The 27251-nt window shown below is 37.1% G+C and overlaps 2 long non-coding RNA genes across 2 annotated transcripts; one reads left to right on the top strand and one right to left on the bottom strand.

Annotated features, from left to right (window-relative positions):
- Positions 1–8001: 8001 nt before the first annotated feature.
- LOC140137541 (uncharacterized) lies at positions 8002–13684 on the bottom strand. The gene is made up of 3 exons (XR_011856864.1): positions 13550–13684; positions 8977–9095; positions 8002–8261 (listed from the first exon to the last, which is right to left on the bottom strand). It is a non-coding gene; the product is annotated as an uncharacterized lncRNA (long non-coding RNA).
- Positions 13685–24415: 10731 nt separating this feature from the next.
- LOC140146792 (uncharacterized) lies at positions 24416–26990 on the top strand. Its single transcript, XR_011858307.1, has 2 exons — positions 24416–24674; positions 25338–26990. It is a non-coding gene; the product is annotated as an uncharacterized lncRNA (long non-coding RNA).
- The last annotated feature ends 261 nt before the right edge of the window (positions 26991–27251 follow it).

Here is a 27251-nt window from a genome sequence, read left to right as displayed (position 1 = left end):
CATTGGTGATAAGTAAGATATGTATAGGGGCAAAGACTACAACTACTGTACTGAAAATTCAGCAACTCAAAGCAAGTAGTTATTGATTTATTGATCAAATATTGGTTTCCCTCATTTTTGACTGTAACTCCACAACTGTTATCTGTGCTGAAATAAAATTTTCAGTGCAGTAGTTGTAGTCCTTGCCCCTATATTATACATATCTTACTTGTCCCCAATGCGCTATAATTTTTTAGAAAAATGCAACAATAGGCACAAAATTGGGAAGGTGTAATACCCCTAAGGGTACAAGCTGTCTATAGTTTCTTATTTTGCAACCGAAAACCTCACATTTTATGTTGTTATTCCGTTAAAAATACGGTTTTCGGGTTGTAAATGGGCACTTTTTGTTGACAATTGTTTCTACCAACTATTACAAATTGTCCACCATACTCTGAAAATAAAATTGCAATGATCTTTCCGATCTTTTTTTATGATAATTATGGTCGACTACTTAAAACAGTTTCCAAATAAATATATCAAATATTTTGCTTGTAATGGTCTCTTAAAATTGATAAAAATCTCCATAAAAAATTAATTTAGATTTTTCACAAAACTTATTTAGATTTTTCACACAATTTGGTAGGAAGGGTCTAGAATGCGGATTGACCCCTTAATCCAACTATTACAAATTGTCCACCATACTCTGAAAATAAAATTGCAATGATCTTTCCGATCTTTTTTTATGATAATTATGGTCGACTACTTAAAACAGTTTCCAAATAAATATATTAAATATTTTGCTTGTAATGGTCTCTTAAAATTGATAAAAATCTCCATAAAAAATTAATTTAGATTTTTCACAAAACTTATTTAGATTTTTCACACAATTTGGTAGGAAGGGTCTAGAATGCGGATTGACCCCTTAATCCAATTGTGTTACCCCTAGTCCATTACCCTTTATTTTTTGAAGGCTGAAAACAATACAGGCATTTGTTTAAAAATGTAGAACATGAAAACAAAAAAAGCTAAAGACCAACAAAACAATTGCTTATGCCTAGTATAGTCGCCAATAAGCCATTAATTTTGTAGAGCTGTAGCTAATTTTGTTTTGACGAGCTACTTTTTTTAACAAATGAATTTGACCAGATTTCCACTATATTCAGACATTTTGGGCATGTACAATCCAATAGGGAAAAAATCAAGTTCAAGATTTTGCATTTTTGATGTCATATTCTGAAAGTAAATTTATACTTAAACTTTAATATCAACTACATGTACCTTTGGCAGTAAAACCGGGGTCAGATGTTGAACCTTGCCATAAGTGAACAAGCATAATCACAACCAGCCTTGTTTCTTGATTGGTGTAAGCCAAGTGAATGCTTGCTTAAAGCCATGTGTGATTTGCTTCACAGCGATGCCCTCAATTTTACTCGGATTTCAACTTTTTGCATAATTATAATGCCCAGTTGTGTACCTTAATACCATGTTAAAGACTAAGCCTGAAGTGCTTTAATAACAGTAAAATTTAAGTTTTTATATTAACACCGGGGAGACCCAGTTTTATTCAGAGTTCACCGATCCAATGCTTGCTAACATGTCAGCTTATGTGTACACACGTCAAGCGCGATGCAGTATTACATGTAATACGATCGGTGAGCGATCACGCACATTGTAGGCGCTGGAATGAAATCGCAATTTTCTTCGTTTTACCTCATTTGTTTGGCTCAAAATTAAAAGGGAATAATGTGATCATTGAAAACTAGCATTTAAATAGGAATCTATTCTTTATGCAAATCACACATGGCTTTAAGGTTCACTCAAAACTACTCATAATGGTACAAGCATAAGTGAACAAGTTTTTAAAGTTTACTCAAAACTCAGAACCTTCGTTCTTGATTGGTTCATGCCAAAGTGAACACTTTTTAAAGATTCATTTAAAACTATACTGTACTCACAACCAGCCTTGGTTCTTGATTTTCGCAACGCTTAGGGAACGCTTTTAAATGGTTCAAGCAAAAATACTCATAATTACATCTAGTTTTGGTTCTTGATTGGTACAAGCATAAGTGAACAAGTTTACAAAGTTTACTGAAAACTATTCATAGTCACAAGCCTCGGTTCTTGATTGGTTTAAGCCAAAGTGAACACTTCTTTAAAGATTCACTCAAAACTTCTCAAAATCACAACCAGCATTGGCTGTACAAGCACAAGTGAACAAGTTTTCAAAGCTTACTTGCAGCTGCTCATAATCACAACCAGCCTTGGTTCTTGATTGGTGCGAGAGCAAGTGAACACTTTTTAATGGTTCAATCAAAACTACTCATAATCACATCTAGTTTTGGTTCTTGATTGGCACAAACATAAGTGAACAAGTTTCATTGGGTTACTCAAAACTACTTATAATCACAACCAGGCTTGATTCTTGATTGGTGGAAGCCTAAGTGAACACTTTTGTAAAGTTTGATTAATCAAAACTACTCAGTTACAAGCTTTGGTTTATGATTGGTACCAATTGAACAAGTTTCCAAGGTTTAATCAAAACTACCCATAATCACATTCAGCCTTGGTTCTAGATTGGTGCAAGCCTAAGTGAACACCTTTTTTTATAGATTCACTCAAGCTTTAACAAGCTCTGATTGGTACAAGCATAAGTGAACAAGGTTTCCAAGTTCACTCATTATTACGCTTTGAGAATCTTCCATCCTATACTTTATACACATTTTTCAAAACCAATTATTCTGGATATCTGGCACCCGCTAGAGTCCCGAACTGAAATTGGTGCCCAATTTCGCCCGATATCGTAGGTCTCTGCATCTGCTTACAGTCCACGATCACCGTACATGTAGCGTGTAGATATCGTAACACTGTTTAACAACCCACTTTAAATGGTTACAAAATGTAATGGAGAAAATCACAATTTTGACCAAATATCACATTTTTGACCAAAAATCTCATTTTTTGACCAAAATTAGATTCTCAAAGCATAATAATGATAAAATCGAATGGATCCTTTCATACGATACTCAAAGATATTGGTCTCGCTGTGAGTTTAAGAGATATCTTTAACTCACAGCTTGACCAATATCTTTGTGTATCATGCTCAATCCATCCAATTTTATATCAAAACTGATGCACACTAAGATTCCTATGGCTAGTTATTGGGTGCTACTATAGCAGTGTCTTGCCAAGGCAACACCACGCTGGAGTTGCGCTGGTGGTACTTCAGAGCTACTCTGGTGCTACTTTACAATGAGGTCGCTCATGGCGAATTAGCTGCACATGCCGTAGCTCATGGTAGACAAGCCGAGAGTAGCTCTGAAGTACCCCAGCACTATTCTAGCTTGGAGTAGCTATGCAGGTACTCTGCTATAGAAGTATCCATTAACTGGCCATAATGATCTTGGTATATATATATATATATATATTCAGGTATATTTATTAAAACACTCAAATAGCAGCCAAAATGGCTGAATTGCACCATATCTCAAACACACCTCTGCACACCCCCCCCCACACACACACCCTCCCGTACCCATACACACCCACCAACATCCACTGATGCACACCCACACTTACCATTGCACAAAAACACATCCTAATAGAATATCAATGTGACGGCATAATAAAAAGATATGATAATATGACAATATGACAGGAGAGGGAATTGCACTTAAGGGCTTGGACTACCAAATCACACCAGCCCCTCCCATCCATCCAGGTATGTATTCATAATCACAAGCTTTGGTTCTTGATTATGGTTATTTGGTTCTTGATTGGTACAAACCTTTTTGAGATATTCACTCAAAACTATTCATAATCACAACCAGCTTTGTTTCTTGATTGGTAAGTGAACAACAAGTGTTCATGGTTTAAAACTACTCATAATCACAAACCAGCCTTGGTTCTTAATTGGTGTAAGCCTAAGTGGACACTTTTGTAAGGTTCAGTCAATTTCACTACTCATAATCACAACCTTTGGTTCATGATTGGTACAAACAAGTGTTTACTCAAAACTACTCATGATCACACAAGGTCCAGCCTTGGTTCTTGATTGGTGCAAGCCTAAGGGAACACTTTTTAATGGTTCAATCATAACTACTCATTATCACATCCAGTATTGGTTCTTGATTGGTACAAGCATAAGTGAACAACAAGTTTTCATGGTTTACTTAAGGGCTGGGGTATGAACGTTTGGACAGTATTTATTTTGGGACATTAGAGCACATCAGACATATCAAATTGCATTCTGAATCTGAAGAATGTCATTCTGATATCAAATAATTTTGATTTTTGAAATTGCAATTTAATACACATTTTATGGCAAATCATTTAAAATTGATATTTTTGATATTTAACTGTACTTGAAGTAAACTTTATAAATCTGATGATTTATACTTCAATATGAAGGTCAAAATTTTCAATTGACCGTCGGCTTTTCCTTCCTGCTACATATACTTTAAGAATATATGGTCGAATCCAACCAAAAGTGTCCACGGGCCAAAAATAAAAGTCCGAAATAAAAATGTCTCCACAATTTTTTCCTTTTGCCCATTGATTGATGACATATTGGCCTTATAGGAACCAAAAGTGCCATTACTAATCTTGAAAAATAAATCCAGGACGTGTGATAGTAAATGTGATATCAAAACCCAATGTTACCTACTGAATACCACTAGGATGCTTTCAATATCGCAATACTAATCAACCTAAAACAAATGGAATATTCCCATTAACGCTTTTTTCGTGTAATGTAGACCACAGGGTGTCAGGAAAATGCTAGCTCAACCAGAAAATATTTGTTTTTATTTTTATAACGCGATCAATATGATCTTTGTCAATTTATGCTAGTTTATTTTTGAAAATGAAGTTTAGGTCAGTTTCTGTATTTTATTTATCAAATGAGTATGAATCAATTTACACATTGTATAAGAACGAGTAGGATATATGTTTTCAAGAATATTAGGAATTATACGCATACACCTAACACTTTATACAATGAAAAGGTGAAGAAACCCGGGTATTCGTAGGTAACATGAGCGATTTAACAATATCTATATTGAGTTTAGAGGTTTAAATTTGCCTATTATGGTAATTAATTAATAAAATGGTAGTTTTTAGATCTCTTTCAGATGGTTCGTCCAAATGAATAAATGCTATTACCTTAGATCAAAATTTTTGATGCTTTTAGCAAGATTTTGACCACTTCATTTTGATATACTGAGTAGTTAATCAGCAATTTTACATAATAAATAATTGTTGAATGAATCCGCATATGGGTAATAATAGTGTCCTGGGGTACCGCTTAAAGGTTTTGACAATTAATTTCCATTGGTAGGGACACTTCATTACACATGTCATGTATTATGCTGTATTCGTAAGTGACATTTCAGTATTTGTAGGTAAGAATTAGACTTTTGGTGGATATCATAATCAAAACTTCATTTTATAAAGCTCTTTGAATGTAATATTTTCTTTATGTGCGTTTATTGATACTTAAGACCCTATCATGTATTAATAATGTCGGTTCACAGCGGGTGAAAGAGTATTGAAGTAAGAAATAAAGGCACTAAAGTGACTTTAATTTGCTTAATGGCACACAAATTGCTTAAAACCGTTATTGCAGACTTGTGAAGTCCATCTTGGAGTTAGTTACGTCTTGTGGCCTTTCGTTTGAGGGCAACAATAATTAGCTTTATACTTGGGTCCACCACTGTGTTGTCTAGATCATGAGACAATGAGAAAAGTCGTTTTTGCACATGGTATTCGTAGGTAAACTTAGCGAAAACGTCAAATGTTACCTTCGAATAAACCAATTTGGACACAAATTACTCAGAAACCAGAAGGTCGGTAAACGTTTAAAATGAAACACACGTGACAGCTGACAAATCCAAGTATTTATCCCCTTCTAATCTTCTTTGAATCTGATTTTTCTTTCAAATGAGCAGACCCTCGTCTATTTCAGTACATATTTTTCAACAATTAAGCCGTATTCGGTTTTGCATGGTGGGCATGTATGTGAATTCGCAACTTTCATTGACATATGATTTGATAGCAAACATACAGGCCTTCGTTATGTACCAATATGGGCATTGGCATGAATGGCGGTGTTTCACAATACTGTCATGATGTCAAATTGTATTCGTAGGTAATATTCGGTTACCGAAATTTACCTACGAATACTTGCTTTTATTGTTGACATCTCAGAAATATTTAAACGCAGGCTATTGAAACTTGGTAGAACTAAAGAGTGTATTACCCTGCACCTATTGCTTAACTATTGTTTACTATTCTCTCACTTTGTGGAAATGACACAGCTTTTAACATGTATTCGGAGGTAATGCATATTTTTTACCAAACCTACCTTTGTGCCATTTAGAATTTCGGGCAGCTAAACACAATAATAAAGATGTCCGAATACAATGCATTTCAGTATTGGACATATCAAAGCTTGTATCAATTGCGCATTTATTAGTGATTTTCATTTTTTAAAGATATATCTAGTGCTATGAAAATTGTATTCAGTAGGTAATGTAAAAAATACCACTCAAAAAATGATCACAAAAATTCATAATTATGTACAAATATGTGAAAAATTGAACAGGCAATCTTTGAATACACACCTTTCAGGAAATCAATTTAGATTCAATCCAATGACTTCTTTTCATAACTGATTTAGATGTTTTTAAAAATACCTTAAGAAATAGTTTGAAAAAATGGGTAAAAATAGCATGTTTTGGGGTCTCTGTGTCTAAATGTTTCACAGAAGGGGGTCTTATTATATATGGCGCGAAGCGTATGATCAAGGCGAATAAACACAATATAAAAACGAATGTCAATTGATTAATACTTTTAAGTTATGGCCCTGAACATGCCGTGTACACTTTTCATTGGATTCGACCATATTATTAGATTTATATAATTTACTTCGAGGACTGTTATATATCAAAAAATTGAAAAATATCAAATTTTTATAATTTGTCATAACATTTGTATTATATTGTGATTTTCAAAAATGAAAATTATTTGATATCAGAAGGACATGCTTCGTATTCAGAATGCAATTCGATAGGTCTGAGGTGCTCTCATGTCCAACAAAAAATACTGTCGAAACGCAATAAACGCTCATTTTAGATCCCTTAAAACTACTCATAATCACAACCAGCCTTGGTTTTTGATTGGTTCAAGCCTAAGTGAACACTTTTTAAAGATTCACTCAAAACTCTTCACAACCACAAGCTTCGGCTCTTGATTGGTACAAGCATAAGTTAACAAATTTTCATTGTTTACCGAAAACTACACACAATCACAACCAGCTTTTGCTCTTGATTGTGCAAGCCTAAGTGAACACTTTTTAATGGTCCAATCAAAACTACTCATAATCACAACAAGCCTTGGTTGTGAACACATTTTAAAGATTCACTCAAAACTCTTTATAATCACAAGCTTTGGTTTTTGATTGGCACAAACATAAGTGAACAAGTTTTCAAAGTTTACTCAAAACTACTTATAATCACAACCAGCCTTGGTTCTTGATTGGTTCAAGCCTAAGTGAACATGTTTTAAAGATGCACTCAAAACTCTTCATAATCAGAAGCTTTGGTTTTTGATTGGTACAAACATAAGTGAACAAGGTATGTAATCTCTGCTGCAGGATATGGTGCCCAAACATTATAGGCCCAAGGTGAACTCATTATTGAGTTACATAGAGGTTTGTACAGTACTTATTAGGTGCGGGAGTTGTAAGACTGAACAATGTTAAAAAATGCATTGAACTCTCTCACGCAGCTATATATCTCCTGTTTATAGTCAAATGCAGCAAACCTTTGACAAGCGCGACTACCGTGATGTTGCAAATTCGGCGCTAACAACGCGTACGGCGCATAGTTCATTCATAAATTTACACTCAGCAACAACATATCGCCTTAGCAGCCAATCGGAGACAAGTGCGTGCAACGCAGTAAATACGCGATGTATCCTTACAATACGCGCTCGTCAAAGGTTTACTGCATTTTAGTATAGGAGCCATCTGAAACACCACTGCCTCCATGAATTGCCACACTGCCTGGCAATGACTTTGATATTTCAATCCCAGGACGTAGTGAGTCTTAAAACAAATGTCTATTGCCTTCAATACAGGTGGAGTGGACATGGCCCTATGTTCAATTATCACAAAGACCTGTCTAGCTATAGGTGTCAGTCTGTTTCCCAGTAACAAGACATAGGGCTGTGGCTTCTCTGTTGCACTAATTGCACTCAAATGTGTCAATGTTGCAATTTTCCTGCAGAGGAAATAAAATAACACATTATTGTATTAATATAGTGTATAATAAATAAGGAATTTCAGAACAGGGTTCCCACAGCTTTCTACATTCTCTGGATTTTCCAGGACTTAACTTCATTGACCTAAATTTAAAAAAATTCAGATCAACACTTAATAAAAAACAAATTTGAAATTGGCATATCAAACTTTTGCTAAATCTCTGGCATTTGTTAACTCATTTGAATACAAAATTCTGATATTTACTGGAATTTGGTCATCAATATTCAAGACTCTTGAATTTTCCTTGACCAAATAATGAAAACACCTCGGCCACCCGATGCACGCTACCGACGAGGAAAGCTAACCGTTTAGCTTTTCCCTCCCTAATCATGAGCGAGGATCATGCGTCATCCTGCGATGCACGCATGCGCAGATGTCATTTTCCAGTGAGACATAGTGAGATACATGCGGTTAGGGCTATTGCTCTACACATGTGAATTAAAATAACCCTAACCACATAAATATGTGTTTTTGTCTGAGTTACGTCAAAACCGATAGGCATTGCAAACTTCGGATGTAAACGACACCATAGCAAACACTAGGACAGACCACTCTCTGCGGAGGTAAATTGGTTCTATTTAGACAAACTAATAAAACCATAATAAAAAAATCAGCAACCCTATCAGTACATGTAGTAAAAATAAGATGTTTTTTGTCTTTACTGCAGCACTTACACTCTTTTGGTCTGTAAATGAAGCAAGTGATGCTGCATAGCCGCACCTTCCTTTCCCACCTTTAGACCTTCCTTTCATGATTAAAGGTAACAACTGCAGAGCAGTGTTTACTTGCTCATCTGAAATGAAAATTATTAATGGTAACAAATCTTTTGTTGAGGTATATTTAACAATGTAATTAGGATACACTGAAGCATTTAGATTGATAATAAAAGCTAATGCTACGAGGGGCGGTCAATAAGTTTGTAGAACAAGGTACTTGAAAGAGTACTAGCCAAATCCTTTCTATCTCTCTCTTGAGCATGGTCACTACATACCGTAATGTACCCGTCATAATTTTTCTTGAAACCTTTTATGTCAATAAAATGGAAGTCTTCCGATAGCTCCTTGAGCCATTCTTCAGTGAAGGCTCACTAGCATTGATCACCACCAAACCTGATATTATGAAGGTAGGACTTAAAATTCTAAAATAGGTTTCACTAACTGGAAGTCATGCCTGAACCACAATATATGGTTACTTTAAATAACTGGCCCCTCTGTCGTGAATGGCAGCTTGACAAACTAAGAATAGTGTACAGGACACAATCCGAGAACAGCCACATTCCTACCATCAACCTCCTCCACATGATTGTTTGCCTCAATTTTGCTATCAAAATTTGTATGATATATGCATGTATGTACATGATCCACCAGTGGAGCTTCTGCGACCCCTCACGCAGAACTTCCGATAGTGGATTAACTGCGCACGGTGGACGCAAGGAATCCACTGACGGATTTTCTGCGCACGTGCGCTGAAAGAACCCTCCGTATATAGGCGCCCGTGGAGTATTTCTGCGCACGGTCGCAGGGAATCCAATGACGGATTTTCGGCGCACGTTTTAAAAAAGAATAACTTAGAAAGTATGAAATTGAAATGTTTTATTATACAGAGTCAGAAGTTAGAACGGTGGAGTAATTCTGCGCATGGTCGCAGGAAATCCACAGTCGGACTTTCGGCGCACGTGCGCAGAAACTCCGCTCCGTATATAGCTCAGGTGGAGTAATTCTGCGCGCGGTCGCAGGAAATCCACAGTCGGACTTTCGGCGCACGTGCGCAGAAACTCCGCTCCGTATATAGCTCCGGTGGAGTATTTCTGCGCACGGTCGGACTTTCGGTGCACGTGTGCAGAAACTCCCCTCCGTATATAGCTTAGGCCAATATTAAATCATAACAATTCAAGAAAAACGTGCGCCGAAAGTCCGACTGTGGATTCCCTGCGACCTTGCGCAGAAATACTCCACCGTATTAAATATAAACTCTAAAAATATATATATTTCATACTTTTTAAGTTATTCTTTTTAAGCACGAGACATTTGATGCGCAGAACCGTAACTTCTGACTCTAAAAATATAGGCCTAAATAATATTTCTTACTTTCTACCTTTTTATTATCTCTTATGAAACATTCTAGGACTCCACCGGAGCTATATACGGAGCGGGGTTTCTGCGCACGTGCGCCAAAAATCCGTCAGTGGATTCCCTGCGACCGTCGCAGAATTACTCCACCGGAGCTATATACGGGGGAGTTTCTGACGCGTCTTGAAAAATCCGTCAGTGGATTCCCTGCGACCGTGCGCAGAAATACTCTACCGGTGCCTATATACGGAGGAAGTTTCAGCGTGCACGTGCGCGAAAATCCGTCAGTGGATTCCCTGCGACCGTCGCGCAGAATTACTCCACCGGCGCCTATATACGGAGGGAGTTTCTGCGCGCGTCGCCAAAAAATCCGTCAGTGGATTCCCTGCGACCGTCGCGCAGAATTACTCCACCGAGCTATATACGGAGGGAGTTTGGCGCGCGTCGCAGAAAATCCGTCAGTGGATTCCCTGCGACCGTGCGCAGAAATACTCCACCGGCGCCAATATACGGAGGGTTGTTTCAGCGCACGTGCGCAGAAAATCCGACTGTGGATTCCCTGCGTCCACCGTGCGCAGTTAATCCACTAACGGAAGTTCTGCGTAGGGTCGCAGAAGATCCACTGGTGGATAGCTTACATAACTCATATATGCCTATGATTGTACTTTCATTTGGCAAATGATCTGTCATCAAGACTATCCCTGGATGTCAGAAACAGCGATGAAGATCTTGCACTACGGTGACCGAGCGATGATCTTCTGAGGGGTGTCAGATCCAGGTGCTTCTACTAAATTCACTCATAATTCCAGTGATTAATGTATGCCTTATCACCTTTAGCCACATATAGATTGAATTTGCCTTGGTCCTCATTCTAAATGTATAGAAGGTGTGGACCTGAATATGTCAACTGGTATTATTTTGTGCATGAAGATTCTGGGACCCCATCGAGAAGACACCCTGGAATACCCAAATGTTAATGGATTAATATTGAAAACACATTCATCCGAGTTGTCATATTTTGTGGCTATCTCATCTTTCTTATTTGGCTCTTTATTCATTATCAATGCCACTGTACCAGCACGTATATCACTAGTGGTGGCGTCAGCAAGTCTTTTGGACCTTGGATGATCTTCAAACACGCTCACTCCATTCTTGAACTCTAAAACCATTTCGTTGCTATTGAATACCAAGTACTTCATTACCATTTACAATAACTGTACATAAAAAGTTCATTTGAGTTTTCTCCACCGTCGGGAGAAATTTCCATGATGACCCTGTATTCACTTCTGGTAGTACCCGGGAATTCATGGAGGTAGGCTTCCTCTGAACAGTGTCCTGCCCGTATACAGTGATGCAAAAATATAATATCTTTGCAGTAATGTTTTGAAGGAACAAGCTTTCAAATGAGACCAAATGCAATACCGTGCGACAAAGTAGCATACCGAGTTCTACAAACTTTTTGACCGGCCCTCGTATATTATACCACATTAAAACATTCTGCAACAGTTATTGTTATCCCTAGCTAGAGTAAACATACAATCATATTCACATGCATGTAGATTAAAATGATGCCCAATACAACACAATATTGATGTTGCTGTCAAGAATTAAGTTACAATACATTCAAGAAAATAGAGGTACTGGCCTATATTTATAGAATGACTTGGCCTATTTTATAGACAAGATGTGTGTTCTTTACAAAATCGAGCACTCTCTATATTTCCTTGAAATCACTATTTTTCACATCATTGTAATGTACATAAAATAACAATACACCAGAAACATGAGTCTACAATTTGTGCTGTAGATTTGACAAAATCTGAATAAGTTTGCTTTTCTGTTGCTCCATTCAAATGCAGGCATCATAATATACATGTACGTACTAAGCATGTTTGCAAAATTCACGTTTGCAAAATGCATGTACACTCATCTTAAGCATGCACACCAGGGCTCAAAAAAATTTATTTCCCAGGAAGCAAAATTCAAGCATGCTAAAGTAATTCCACAACTTTCTATAGATTCTTACATTGTACGAGCATATGTAGGGCCTACCAAAAAGAAAAATTTCCCTCTCTAAATTTCAAGATTTCCTCCAAATATCAAGATTTCCTGGGAGCATCCAAAATTCCCCACTTTTTTAAGCCATGGCAAAGACATGCCTAAATTAATAACATTTACATGTACAGGGGCATTTATAGGAAAAATGGGGAATTTGGAGAAAAGTTAGAGAAATCTTGGAAATTGGAGGAATTTTGCCTTTTGTACATGAAAATTTGGCTTGCTGGAATCTGGAATTCTTGCTGGAATCTTGCTTGAAATTACCTTTTTGGAGTCCTGATAGGGGCAACATTAAATGTTAGCAACAATCTTACACTTCAGTCATCTTATATACTCCTGAGTCCTGACAAAATCTCATTAAGGGGGTACTACGCCCCTGCCAAATTTTGTGCCTATTTTTGCATTTTTCTCAAAAATTATAGCGCATTGGTGACAAGTAAGATATGTATATTATAGGGGCAAGGACTACAACTACTGCACTGGAAATTTTATTTCAGCACAGACAACTGTTGTGGTGGGGTTACAGTCAAAATGAGGGAAACTCAGTATTTGATCAATAAATCAATAACTACTTGCCTTGAGTTGCTGAATTTTCAGTGCAGTAGTAAGTAGTAATGCAAAAATAGGCACTAAATTGGTCAGGGGTGTAGTACCCCCTTAAAGGGCAATTGAAAGATCCCCAAAAGCATGTTACATATCCCTTCATATTCTCAAGAGGTGATAATGTTTAATGAGGTTAAATGTAGGTCAACATTTCTTACAAATTTCAGTTTATCGTTAGGTTTTCGTCTGGATCTAGACAAAACCCTATTGAAACTATAGAACATCTCCAGTTTACGCTCAAAGTATAGTTTTTAGTGCAATATGTATAGGCAAAGTTAGGCAAATTTAATTCTAGGCTATGAATACCTGTTGATGCATGACCCGTCTTCACTCAGTGTAATGCACCTGTTTTCTTATTTTAGTTCAATTATATTCATGAAATTGCAAAACAATATATTTTTCTGCTTATGATAAAGACTAATGTTGTTTTATCATTTTGTTAATTATGGAGACAAACCAAGTTTTTTTCCAGACAACCCTGTGATGAGCTCCTTTAAAATGTACTAGAAAAGCTTACCTTTCGTTCGTTTTCCTAAATCATCTTTATCAACTCAATCAACAGTCCATCCAGGCTCTTTGGTGTTCAAGTATCTCAAATAAACACCAGACACCTCGGGCCAATGCTTTACTTGTCTTCTCAGGGTACATTATTGTGAATTTCTGCTCAATCTGCAAACCAAAATATAACATGCATCATTATTTATTTACATTTTCTGTCTGTAAATAGGCAAATAAACAATTATTTTGGTTGTCAGACCTCGTCCGATCTAACCCCTCTCTCGCCAATGAGGATGTCTTCAAATTTTAAAAGGTCCAAGGAAGCAGGGGAAACCAAAGAAGATGTAGAAGAAACAAGTAAAGGAGGCGAGGAAGTAGGTTGATTAGAGGAGGGATGCGGTCAAAGGCTGGAGTGAGGATGATTGTGTATGGTGATGTGAGTGAATCTGGTGACAAACCCTGATCAAAACAGGATTACTACATGCACATGTATCCTGTCACTGTCAGGTAAAAGGCCAGTTATGCCTGCCCGTGGAATGCAACATTTAAGGGGGTACTACACCCCTGGCCAATTTTGTGCCTATGTTTGCACTTTTCTCAAAAGTTATAGAGCATTGATGACAAGCAAGATATGTATATTATAGGGGCAAGGACTACAACTACTGCACTGGAAATTTTATTTCAGCACAGACAACAGTTGTGGAGTTACAGTCAAAATTGAGGAAAACCAATATTTGATTAATAAATCAATAACTACTTGCCTTGAGTTGCTGAGTTGACTTTTCATACAATAAAAGTCAGCAATAAAAATGCTGTTTTCCTTTCACATGTCATGATTGGCATCACTTACACATTCTTCTGTTGAATTCTACCATTATTACTACCATATTTGTTTTTAAATTGAATTGAATAAAATAATCTAAAACAGGCACTGTAAATTATACCTAATTATAAATACCTATTTTAAATATTGATACTCTTTGCCCTGCAGTTGTGCAAAGTAATATAAAAACATGTGAAGTGGTCTATATAGAGTACATACCATTCCAATACTCAGAATTCTTGGAAACTGAGTTAATATTTCTGCCAAAGATGAGCTTTTCACCTAGTTGTGTTGAGCTTTAGACATTCTATTTTTCCTGAATTTCGTCACTTCTGATGTATCTTCTCCAGTGTCCTTCTCAGGTTTCTTTTCTGTTTTATCTGAAAGACAGAGAGGTAATTTACAATTGATATTAGTTTATTCAATTGTTTGTTTACACAGTTGGTTCATCCAGACCCAACCAGTGAATGCAAAATGCACAAGCACAAGTTCACGAGTCTTACAATAATTCTGAACAAACCCTGATCACACATAATAATAATAATAAAAGACATTTATTAAAAGCGCACTAATGCATGCAAAGGCGGCCTCTAGGCGCTATAAAAACAGGTTTTTAAAACAACAGCGAAATTCAAATTACAAATAAATTCTATAACAGTATAATACAAAAGTAATTAACTACAATAGATAAAATCATACAACATGCCACATATAACCAAGGCAGTAATAGCATCAAAACATTGCTTAAAAAAGTTATACCATAGAATAATATTTCTTATACAATTGCATTCAAAAACATACATATAAGGCAAGCATATATAATATTGTAATAACAATTAAAAATACTACTGGAAAATGGTTATGCGAGAACGTTCACATTGTGCTGATGCATGCAAAAACCCATCCGGGAGGAACAAAAACCACTGGGCGATGCATGCATTAGAAAAAGCTAAACGTAAAAACATTAATAAAATGCAATGCACCAAAACTTAACTGGTCCCCGCATGGGTGCCTGCCACAATTAGCCAAATAAATTGTTTCCGAGTAGAAAAAAGGAACAACAAACAAACGCCAAGGAGCAGACACCACGAACAAGGGAACAGAAGCATAATAAAAACAAAGCTATTACTGATAACTTGAACAGAAACAATTGAGAAACAATCCGAAAGCTGCATAACACACGATCTTCATGCAGAACAAGAAACAATTACATAAAATACATGAATTATCACGACAGGTATGGCTGAAATGGTCTCAAGGAATGTCCCAAACTCCTCGAGAAACATAGACTGAGTAAGTTTATTTTCCGAGGAGGGTGGTGGGCGATATATATTAAACACCCTGACAGAAGATCCTTGGGAGATTGTCATATCCATATATTCGAAACTCTGGTACACTGTACCCTTATTGATAACAGGATGGTATCCTTTTTTGAGGATGAAACAAATTCCACCGCCTCTTCCGGATTTTCTAGGCGACAGGAAATAGTCAAAGTTAGGCAAGGTGTAACATATGTCCGCAAATGTAAAATTGTCTCGCTCGTCACCACATAGCCACGATTCTTGAATGGTGAGAATATCAATTTCCTTTCTGATTATAAAATCACATTGAATGTAGCAACTTTAGTTTGAATATAAGGTTTGGTTGTCTTACGGAAAGTTTTCAGCAGTTTTACATTCGTTTAGAGCGCTCTGCTGATTATGGTTGATAGGGATATATTGGAATGATTCACTGCAGGCCTGCTCGTCTGGCAATCGGGTATTGAATCGTGACTAATTGTAACAATCGAGGGGATTTTTTGCTGTTTATTTCTAGATTTACCGCTCGACAGCCGCGTCTGGTTTTCTTTCTGGCAGATATACCAAGCTCATTGATGATGTCTGTGCATCAACCTTGTTCTGAGGTGTTTATCACACTTTCCGCAATATTGATCAGCGTGGAATTGGTGTATTGCAGAGTAGGAATTGTTAAAGTACTAGTTATAAACAAATCGATATGTCGATACTTTTTCGATACGGTAAATATCGAGATACGGAGATTGTACACACGCAATAGCTCAATGTATAAAAGAGCACAGTAGTCGAGACGAAAATGAAGTAAAATACACCAAAACATAACAGTTAAAACAGTTTCTGCAGCACAAAATATTCTTGATGATCAGATAAATGCAGCAATAAAGTAAAATTTAAAAATTCGAGTCAAATACGGTAAAACAATCAAGTTGATTTCCAGCCCGATGTGATGAGCAGCCAGACGAGCGCCATCCACACAATATGGCACACACACCCCTACCATGTACTGTTATACTGAAAATAGTGTTACGAATTGGGTTTGGCATTTTGTACAAGTTTTTCACCCTCTGGTTCAGCACCAATTATTTTCAGGAATACTGCCCTCATTTTAAGTTGGAGGGAGATTTAAAATGGGTTGTCAAGAGAGGGCGACAAAATTTAGTTGGGATTTGGCAATCAATTTTGGAATCAATATTTTGCACCTGTTTTTTTTTTCCTTTGTATGCTTGATGGGAGTTCTTAGACAATTTGATTTTTCTCATCAGTCTGAGTTTTGCCAGCTATGCATGCAGATCTAAAGGTAAAGAGTGGTGCATTATTACTTGAGTGATTTTTGGGTATTTGGAGAAATGAATTATTTTTGATATGGGTGAAGCTTTGGCTGTTGAATGTTTCACACAGGTTGTGTTAACATGACTTGTTGCCTGAATTTTGTTTTTCTTGATGGACAAGATTTTTGTGATGAGTTTGTTATTTTTCTTGAGCTGTCGTTGTTCTGGAGATTGCTGATGACGCCACAGCAGTTTCGAGCAATGGTTGTTCTTTGTTGCTGAGAGTAAGGAAATTGAATTCTCAGTTTTAAATTGTTTTTGAGCCGTCGTTGTTCTTGAGATAGCTGATAATTGGCAGCAGTTTCGAACAAGGGTTGTTCTTTGTAGCTGAGAATGAGAAAATTGAATTCTCAGTTTTAAATTTTATTTTTCTAGAGCCGTCGTTGTTCTTGAGATAGCTGATAATTGGCAGCGGTTTCTAGCAATGGTTGTTCTTTGTTGCTGAGAATAAGGAAATTGTATTCTCGGTTTTAAATTTTGTTTTTCTTGGGCTGTTGTTGTTCTGGAGATTGCTGATGACGCCACGTCAGCAGTTTCGAACAATAGCTGTTCGTTGTATCTGGGAATGAGAAAATTGTATTCTCAGTTTTCAAATTGGTTTTCATTCATTTCTCTAGAGACTAAAATTACTCAGGGTGTTGAGTTGGCAAATTTGTGGGGGAAATTTATATAGACTTGAAAACAAATTTTTGCCTGGCAAAATTAACTGGGCGTGGCAGGTCTAAGCTTGCAAAATTTATTTGCCTAGTGAAATCTGGGCGTGTCAAGTCTCATTCAATTTCATGTTTTTGGTTTCCATCAGTTACATCTTCCCTATGCATTTCAAAATTTGTTTTGTGTTTTTGGGTTTTCATTCATGCACGCTTAACACATTGAAGGTTACAGCCGGGGGCGGTTGCCGTGTCCTTAGTGAATGATGCGTTACATGAGTCTCACAATTTTTTTAGGCTAAAGCGCAACTTGCATTTTTTTTTAGTTCCTGTGTATGCAAATTCCTCAAATCTGGCGCATGAAATTTCTTTCCGAGGCCGTGGTTTTGCACCTAATCTGACTAAGACTTGGGTTGTCAAACCGGGCTGGCTGGTTGGGATTTGGGTCCTGGGAGCGGGCTTAAAACCTTCAGTGTTTATTGTTGAGAGCATGTAAATGAAAACTATGAAATGCAATCGGTTTTGAAATTAGGTCGCAATTTATTATTTTGTTTTTATTGTCGCGTTTCATCAAAAATACAAATATTTATTGAAATCTCATGTTTAGGCCTTAGTTAAATTTTTGGGGATGTTAAAATTTAGGGTATCAAAATTTCAGCCTGGGAGCTGAGTATGGCTTTCATTTATGACTACCCTACTTGAGATGTTTTCTAAATTTTTGTCTTGCTGGTTTCCTTGAGAGCTGGCAATTTTCTGGACAGAATAACGAAAAGTACTCAATTGGAAGTCAGGAATGAAAGTCTTGGGTTTTAGGGTGGTTTAAGTTTCGTGCAGGTTTGGGTCTGCAGTACGCATTACTTGATCTGGCGATAACTGAGTCGTTTTTGGTCCGATGTTGCACTTCATTTTATTCTGGGTCCCATTTTGTTTTAATATTGTTAACTCCTCTGCTCGGAGATAGACCACAGATTAGTTACACAATATGGGTGGTGGCAGCGCTCGGGAGCTGTGGCAGGACTCCCACCGGTATTTAGTTAGGGCGTTAGTGTTTGTGATTTCATTTGGCTGTACGTTTAGCGAATTACGTTTTTTGGGGTAGCGTTAAGCCCCAGTTTTTAATCATCCAATTCTCTTGGGGCTGGAAAACTTCTCGAGGCCAGTAGCGGTAGTAACGCTGCGCGGTGTTTATTTTATTATTTAATGTTAGGGAAAGACGCCATTTTGGATTTTAGTTGGGGCCCAGGATAGGATTGGGGTGCAATTCATCGGATTTGGAGCGATTTACTTGGCCAGATTTGGTACTGATCTGCAGGCGCGATTTTGCAGGGGATTTAGATATAAATTTAAATGGGGGTTTTATAAGTTCATCATTTTCTTACTTGCATGAGATTTCAACTAAATATCTTGATCTAAAAATAGTGCAATTCATTTTATAAAATTTCGCTGCATAAAAAAAATGTCTTCAGTGCAGTATACAGACATTAATAAATTAACTGTTTTCCATTAAAATAAAATGTGCAATATTTTAAAATGAGATTTTGATGCTTGTAAATGAAAGGAAAGCGCAGAAATATAAATTAAAAATGATTTTTGCCAATATTTCTTGTTTCATATTGATTTTTATTTGTTGTTAATTAGGCCACAAAATTCCCTCCCCTCTTCAATTTTTGAGGGACTTATCCATTTTATTTCATTCATTCCCTTTTTGTCGGCCACGCTACCCACGGCCAGGGAATTGTGTCGGACTTCGTCGCAAGTCCGACTTTTAATCAATTTTCCCAAACCCCTGGTCTGTGACATAATTTTTGGTGGCAGCGGTGGGATTGCTTCATTTTTAAAAAAAAATGTTTTTGTCAAAATCAAAAGTTGCGCATTCATCAATAAAATGTCCTGTTTATTGCTGTGAGCATAATTGCACTAAAAAATTTATTTGCGACTTGAAATGTAGGTACATTATTTTTTTTGTAGTAGAATAAGTACTGATGGAAACAGGTTTATAACATGAATTGGGTTTTTGTGTTTATTTTGGAGTAACTACAGAATACCCCTCTCGGGGGTATAGTTGTATAAAGTTGTAACATGTTTGTATGTATTGGAATAGGGTGTTTTGTGCTTGAGTGGGGTATTCTGTTTTAATGATTTGTGTATGGTAATGTTGTGAGTGTGTTATTCTGGAGACTAAGTATAGGTCTTGGTTTTTTTGTGGGCGCAGTTGGCGCAGCCGTAGTCGAAAAACCGACAGAGTTGGCGTTTGACGTGGACGCAGTTTAAATTGGCGGGTTGATCAATGCAGCGTAGATGCATTATTTAAGTTGCAGATGAAACAAAGGAAGTATGTTTGCTGGTACTACTCGGGAGTAGGCCTATAGGCCCTAGGTGTCGGTTTTTAACAAGGCGCAGTCGGTATGAGACGTAGTTGAAAATTGACAGGTTTTTAAAAATGGGCGTGGACGTAGTATTATGGGGGATTTGTCCCGTTATACCGTTGAAGGAGTTCAAGATGTGGTATTTTTTTGTGTGATTGTATTTGAATTAGTTGTTGGTACATGTATAGGCCTACTAGGACAAATTCTATGTCTAGTTTTTATGTCGGCGTAGTCGGCGCAGAGCGTAGCTGAAAATTAACAGGTTTGGGCTTTGGGCTTGGGCGTGGATAAAATTGGTGATTTTATGAATGGGACATAGTGTTTGGGGGATTTGTGCCCATGATGTTGAATTAGTATAATATGTTAAATTGTGTGTGAATGTAGTCCATACAGGACCAACGCAATATTTAGCACCATAATCAACGCCGTCAGGCGTTGGTCCTTATAGATCCGTTAGGTACCCCCAGCAGTGCACCCTCATTATAATAAACAGTGACCAAAACCAAACCAGTCGATAAGCTACGTCATGAATCCAAATATGGAAAATAGCCCCGCCCATCATTCGGGCCATCATTCAACCGCATCTATTACATAACTGGGACTCTCAAGTCATCTCAAGTACTTGGTATCCCCAATCGATTGATTTTGATAATGCAATCAAAGCAATACACACTTTTGAGGTCGCTTACCAGTGCATGGAAATAGTAGATATCTACTAATTTCCATGACCAGTGTAAATCGGGCTGGTATGAATTAAATGAAAGTTTTTTGTTGCTATATCAGTGCAGAGATAATGTAGGCCTAATCAGTGTTAACAAAAAGTCATTTGTATGATTCTAGGTTTGTTTTTTTTTTTTATTTAATATTGTCACATTTGTCGATAGGCCTAACCGTGATACCATTAAAAAAGCTAAAAGAACATCAATTCTACACACCGTTTATTTGGAACTGAACTTTGATTTATTAAAGTCATAATGTACGATCTTATAATGTGAATGTGGTTAATTTTTTTCAAACCTGATTTTATGGCATATTTGTAATGTATACACATGTCACAACTTGCATCTAAATGGAATCAGCCAAATTTGTTGTGTTTGTAGGTAAACAGAGCAAAGTTAGACATAAAGTCATAATTCAAAATTATGACTTTATGTCCTCCTATAGAACTGCGTGTTAAACGGCCAAAATAACAAGCAGTGTTTACCTCGTTATTTCAGTTCAAAATGGACAGAAGCCATTCCCGATAATTAGGGCCTATTACTGGTATTATATCAGCATTTTGAATATATAATGACAAATTTAAAATTTGAAGAAATCGTACATTAAGCCTTTAACACCTAACTGGAAATAACAGAGTGAGTAAAATAAAATAAAAGCACACAACTACGTAAGTAGGCCTACTGTTGAATGTGTTGATATTTCAAATGCATGTGAAAAAAAAAGGAGCGGAAAAATCACAGTATATTTCTTTAATCCCGAAGGCATGAAAGGGCCTGTGATTACTATTTGAATTTAGGGGTTTGATTTAAACTATTTTAATATCAAATCTTTTTTTTTTAAAACAAGGTCTTCTCGTTTTAACCGAGGGGCATGGGACTCATCACTTTAAACTACGAGAGAGATACAGTACTTAAAGAGCTAAGGGAACGTTCATAAATACTTGGGGGCTGGAACATTTTGATTTCGGTATGTCAAAACTTTTTTGACCCCCCTACATATGTTAAACTTTTAGAACCACTTTTTTTATAGATTCAAAACTTTTGGGATCCCTTTTTTTGTATACACCAAAATATTTTGTACCCCCACACCAAAATCACTAAAAACACCCGTTTTCGACCTACTTATGAATTCCAAGGGGTCATAGGTCAAAAACCATAGGTAGCAGAAAAATGTTATGATTGACGTTTTTGATCCAAACATCCATCTCAGTAAACTGATACACTTTGCAAGATGTATATGTCAATTTTCAAAAAATTTCCCATATAAAAATTTGTTCTTTTGGTCAAAACTGAACAAACATCACCAAAACATGCCATTTTTATACCCATAAATTAAATGTATTGAATTAAGCGATGGTCTTTTTTGCTTTATTCCAGGGTCCTAAAATAATAATAAAATCATTAAATGAAGAGTTTGGTTCAAAAGGCATTAAGTCCAAAGACTGTTTTGTGGGATATTTTATTTGAAAATATTGAGTAGCAGTAACCTTGCCACTCTAATAACATTGGCGTAGTAGAATATATAGTTATAACAATTTTGGCGAATAATTGCAAATCCCTTTAACTTCCACGTGCGAAGAAGAAAAAAGGCATCAAGTGGCAGCCATTTTAAAACCTTGGATTTGACAATTTTAGGGGATAAATCTATTATTGAAAGAGAATAAGCCAGATGTGCAAACATATCCATTCCAATCGTTAAATGTCATTTAAACTTTAGAATGTAAAAATATTCAGCAAAATGTTACACAAGGCAGCTAATGAACTAATGCCTTTTGGAAACAAACTCTTGAAATATTGTGTTAGTAAAGAAAGTGAATAGGCCAACTTCACTTTAATAGGAATTTGACTAAACTACAAATCAAGTAAATGACTACATTTTATGGCGATGTCGACATTTTAAAGACAATTAACACAAATTGGCGCTGACTGGAAAATAAAGCTTTTCCCATATCCTGTCGGAAAACCATGTCCATGTAAAAACTTTTAACTCCCTTTCGTCTGTTGGCGGGTAACTTCTTGAATTCCTAGTTTATTGAAGCATGCAAAATAGCGCGTCATCCATTTTTATATTACTGTAAAACAAAAATAATAACTGAGGCCTAATGATAAAATGAAATGATGGCCACCCCCCCCCCCCAAAAAAAACCCAGAAGGCCCTCAATGTCCCCACCCCACAAAATGAAGAACTTGAAAAAAAACATTTCAGCCGAATCACGGGTTAAATAATCGCCAAGTATCTTCTTAACCATTGATTTATATGGGACAGGAATGAAGTTATCCATGTTCTATATGAGCGTGTTTATAGCGAGACAATCTTTCCGTTATTTAGTTAAACTGCCGCATAGTCTAGATTGGCAATGGTTAGTAAAACATAAACAGATATAGACTGCGTGGTAGTCCAGCTAAATACCGGATAATCTGGCTCACTATAAACACGCTCTAAGCTGCATGTCCTATCAACGACTGCTATACCTTGTTTAGGACATTCTAAAGAAGTACCTGCATGTGCAACCATGACTGTTTCAAAATAGCCCGCCAAAGTCATGCAGGTATAACTCCGTCTCCAGGTGCGTGCATTGAATTTGTTTGAATGATGAATACTACGGGAACCAGTGCCTTTTGTTAGAAGTCACACATGAGTGAAGTGGATAACCTCTATTATCAAAAGTCCCGGGAAAATCTTCAATAGTTGCCCAATTGCCTACCACCTCGCGGGTTTAGTAACCCTGTGAAGAAGTAAAATCAGATCAATGCTCATTCACGTGGATGATGAACATTGATCGCGATTGAAGAGGACATAGATAAATTTAATGAATGAATGAATGGACATGATTATCGATATTGTTACGCAATAGTGGTGTTAGATTCAAAGCTGGAAGCTAGTAGTTGGCAGGTGGAAGGCAAGTCTAATCTGATTGGCTAAATATCGTCAGTAGCTGTCAGTAGGCGTGGTTAGTCAGTTTGACATTTCCCTTGACTTTCCAAGGGAGGATATGTCGGATCTATAAGGACCAACGCCTGACGGCGTTGATTATAGTACTAAATATTGCGTTGGTCCTGTATGGACTATGTGAATGTGGTGGCAGACTGGCAGTACATGAACAGTATGTTGGACATAGGTCTTGGTTTTTAAGTCGGCGCAGTCGGCGCAGCCGTAGTTGAAAATGGCAGATTTTGCGTTTTGGGCGTGCATGGCGTAGTTAAAAGTGGTGATTTTAAAAATGGAGCGTGGACGCAGTATTGCGGGGGGATTTGTCCCCCAATGGCGTTGAAGGATGTAATATCCTCTGAATCTAGTACATGCTTGTATCAACATAGCAACAGCAACACTCACACTCGTATGCAATGAACCGGCAACACTCGGGGCAGATTGGAGCATGGCCGCCAAGATGAATAAAACTAAACTGAAAGTCTGATATTAATATTACATAATATGCGTCTCCGTGTCCATTCATCTCAAACTGAAAGTCTGATATTAATATTACATAATATGCGTCTCCGTGTCCATTCATCTCACTAATATTACAATGGCGACGAGTATGAAGGATCAAGGAACCTGCAGACCGATTGTCAGCGTTATCAGAAGGCGATAGACGCAAAAGCTTAAACCTTGAAAATCAGTGCCGATTGAATGAGATATCCGGAAAACGTGGTGAAAACGCATCAGCTAAACAATCTCGTGATTCCCGCTCCGCAGTCGAGAAATGTGGACTACGATTGCAGCAATGCATCAAGCATGGAGGTGCAAATCTAAAACAACGATCCAGCAGCATTCAGGGTGAGAGACGATAATCTGGAAACTACAAAGTAACTTTGATTTTGGCAAGAGACTCATACATTCAGCATTTCAGCTCACAAACTGAACACGGAAGTGCTGTTCAAACTCATGCTGTTATTAGTGCTAGGCCTCTGTCATACTTTTTACTAGGCCTTCATGATAAACACAATGCTGCTTATGAAAAGGTAACAATCTGAACACGAAGTGCTGTTCAAACGCATACTAGGCCACCACTGTTGGCAGGGCACCCTTTTTAAAGGGTGCCACTTGGAAATTTGGAAAATCCTTAAAAGGGTGGGGGTTTAAACTTTGTTGGTAAAAAGGGTGGATTGATATAAAGGGTGGGAGTTAAATAAAAAGGGTGGGAGTGCCAGCTTACAATATATTTTCATTGAATGATAAAATCATCCTAGAATAAGTGCCAAACCACAAGAATAAGTGCCAAACCACTGCCAGCAAACCATATCGCAAGATAAAACATGATTCCATTTGATGCATGTTAACATCCACTAGGCTATCGTGTGATGATAGGTGCAGTATTCGGTGTACTTGATTTACTTCGAACCAAACTACCTGTGACTTCATCAATGTATACAAATAGGGGAAAAAAGCAAAAAGTGGTGGGGTCAGGAATTTTCAGTATAAAGGGTGCCTCAGCAAAAAGCATGGGGGTCAGGAATTTTCAATATAAAGGGTGCCTCAATAAAAAAGGGTGGGGGTAAAATAAAAAGGGTGGGGGTCAAACCCCACTGCCAAGTATGGCCACTGTCATTGCTAGGCCTCTGTCATACTTTTTACTAGGCCTTCATGATAAACACAATGCTGCTTATGAAAAGCGGGATGAAAAGGTAACAATCTGAACACGAAGTGCTGTTCAAACGCATACTAGGCCACTGTCATAGGCCTCAAAAAAGGAAGAGAACACAAAGTGCTGTTCATAAAATCATACATTACAAGCTAGGCTTCGGTCATAGGCCTCATAGACACGAAGTGCTGTTTATGAAAGTTGGCAACGGAACACAAAGGCTGTTCATGAAGAAACTGGCACATAAGCTGTCAATAATACTAGACTGACACATAGGCTGTCAATATTTACAAGCAATGACAGACACACAGGCTGTCATTATCAATGTTCAAAAAAGGATAGTGACACATAAATGCGGTTCAAAACAAAGACACATAAGCTGTCTAAATCAATGACACATAAGCTGTCATACTAGACTCAGACTGACACATAGGCTGTCAATATTTACAAGCAATGACACACAGGCTGTCATAATCAATGGTTAAAAAAAAAAAAGTGACACAAGCTGTCAAAAACAAGCGACACAAAAGCTGTCTAAAACAAAACAAGAGACACACACAAAGCTGTCTAAAACAAGTGACACATAAGCTGTCTAAAAGTGACACATAAGCTGTCTAAAAAACGACACATAGGCTGTCTGGAACAACGACACATAGGCTGTCTGGAACAACGACACATAGGCTGTCTGGAATATCGACACATAGGCTGTCTGGAATAAAGACACACAGGCTGTCTTATACAATGACACACAGGCTGTCGACATATGAACTAAAACAATGGCACACAGGATGTCGACATGAACTCAAATATACATTTAAATGATCAATGGTTCACGAAACCAAAAAAAAAAAAAAAAAAAAAGAAAAAAGGAAGTGACACAAAGCATGTCGATAAAACAAAGCGAACACAAGCGTTCACAAAAGAAACTAAGGCGAAAGGAACACAAAATGTTGTTCATTAAAAAAAGAAAAAAAAAGAGACAAAAGGAACACAAGTGTTGTTCAAAACAAAAGTGAACACAAATGTTCATAAAAGAAACTGAGACAAAATGAAGTTGTTGAACACATGAACACAAGTGTTGTTCACAAAAGAAACTGAGCAAAATGAACAAAAAACAAAACAACAACAAAACTGAGTCAAAAATGAACACAAAATGTTGTTCATAAAAGAAAGAAGAAACTATGATAAACAAACTTGATAATGTTGCATGCATTTTAAAGCAACATTTTGTTACATGAACATGTATTTTGTTATCCATGTTCACATACACGTTCATCTTTTGAAAGTTATTTAGACTAGTTGCTGCTATACCAAGCATTTCACTTGTAAAAGTTAAGCATTTTGATCATGCTAGTTTAGCTAGTTTTTAATCAAACTTTCACATCTGCTATTTACAAACAAAAGACTTATAACTTTGACTTCTACCAGCTACTTGTGAACTAATACAGTGCACACAAATAAAACACAGTGGCAAATGCAACATCTGTTATTGTTGTACAAACTTTGCAAAAAAAAAAAAAAAAAAAAAGGGGAAGAGATGTAATATCCTCTGAATCTAGTACATGCTTGTATCAACATAGCAACAGCAACACTCACACACTCGTATGCAATGAACCGGCAACACTCGGGGCAGATTGGAGCATGGCCGCCAAGATGAATAAAACTAAACTGAAAGTCTGATATTAATATTACATAATATGCGTCTCCGTGTCCATTCATCTCACTAATATTACAAAGGAGTAGGCCTACAAGATGTTGTTTTGTGTTTGATAGTGTTTGAATTTGTTGTTGGTACACATGTAAATTGGACAAAGTATAGGTCCTGGTTTAATGTCGGCGCATACGTAGTCGAAATTTAGCATGTTTGGGCTTTGGGTGTGGTCGTAATTAAAATGGGTGATCATTGGGGCATGGACGCAGTGTTGGAGGGGATTTGTCCCCGTTGAAGTTGAATTGG

The sequence above is a fragment of the Amphiura filiformis genome, chromosome 2 (assembly GCF_039555335.1).
Source record: "Amphiura filiformis chromosome 2, Afil_fr2py, whole genome shotgun sequence".
Taxonomy (NCBI): Eukaryota; Metazoa; Echinodermata; class Ophiuroidea; order Amphilepidida; family Amphiuridae; genus Amphiura; species Amphiura filiformis.
The sequence above is the reverse complement of the archived record's forward strand: the minus strand, read 5'-3'. Positions and strand labels throughout refer to the sequence as shown.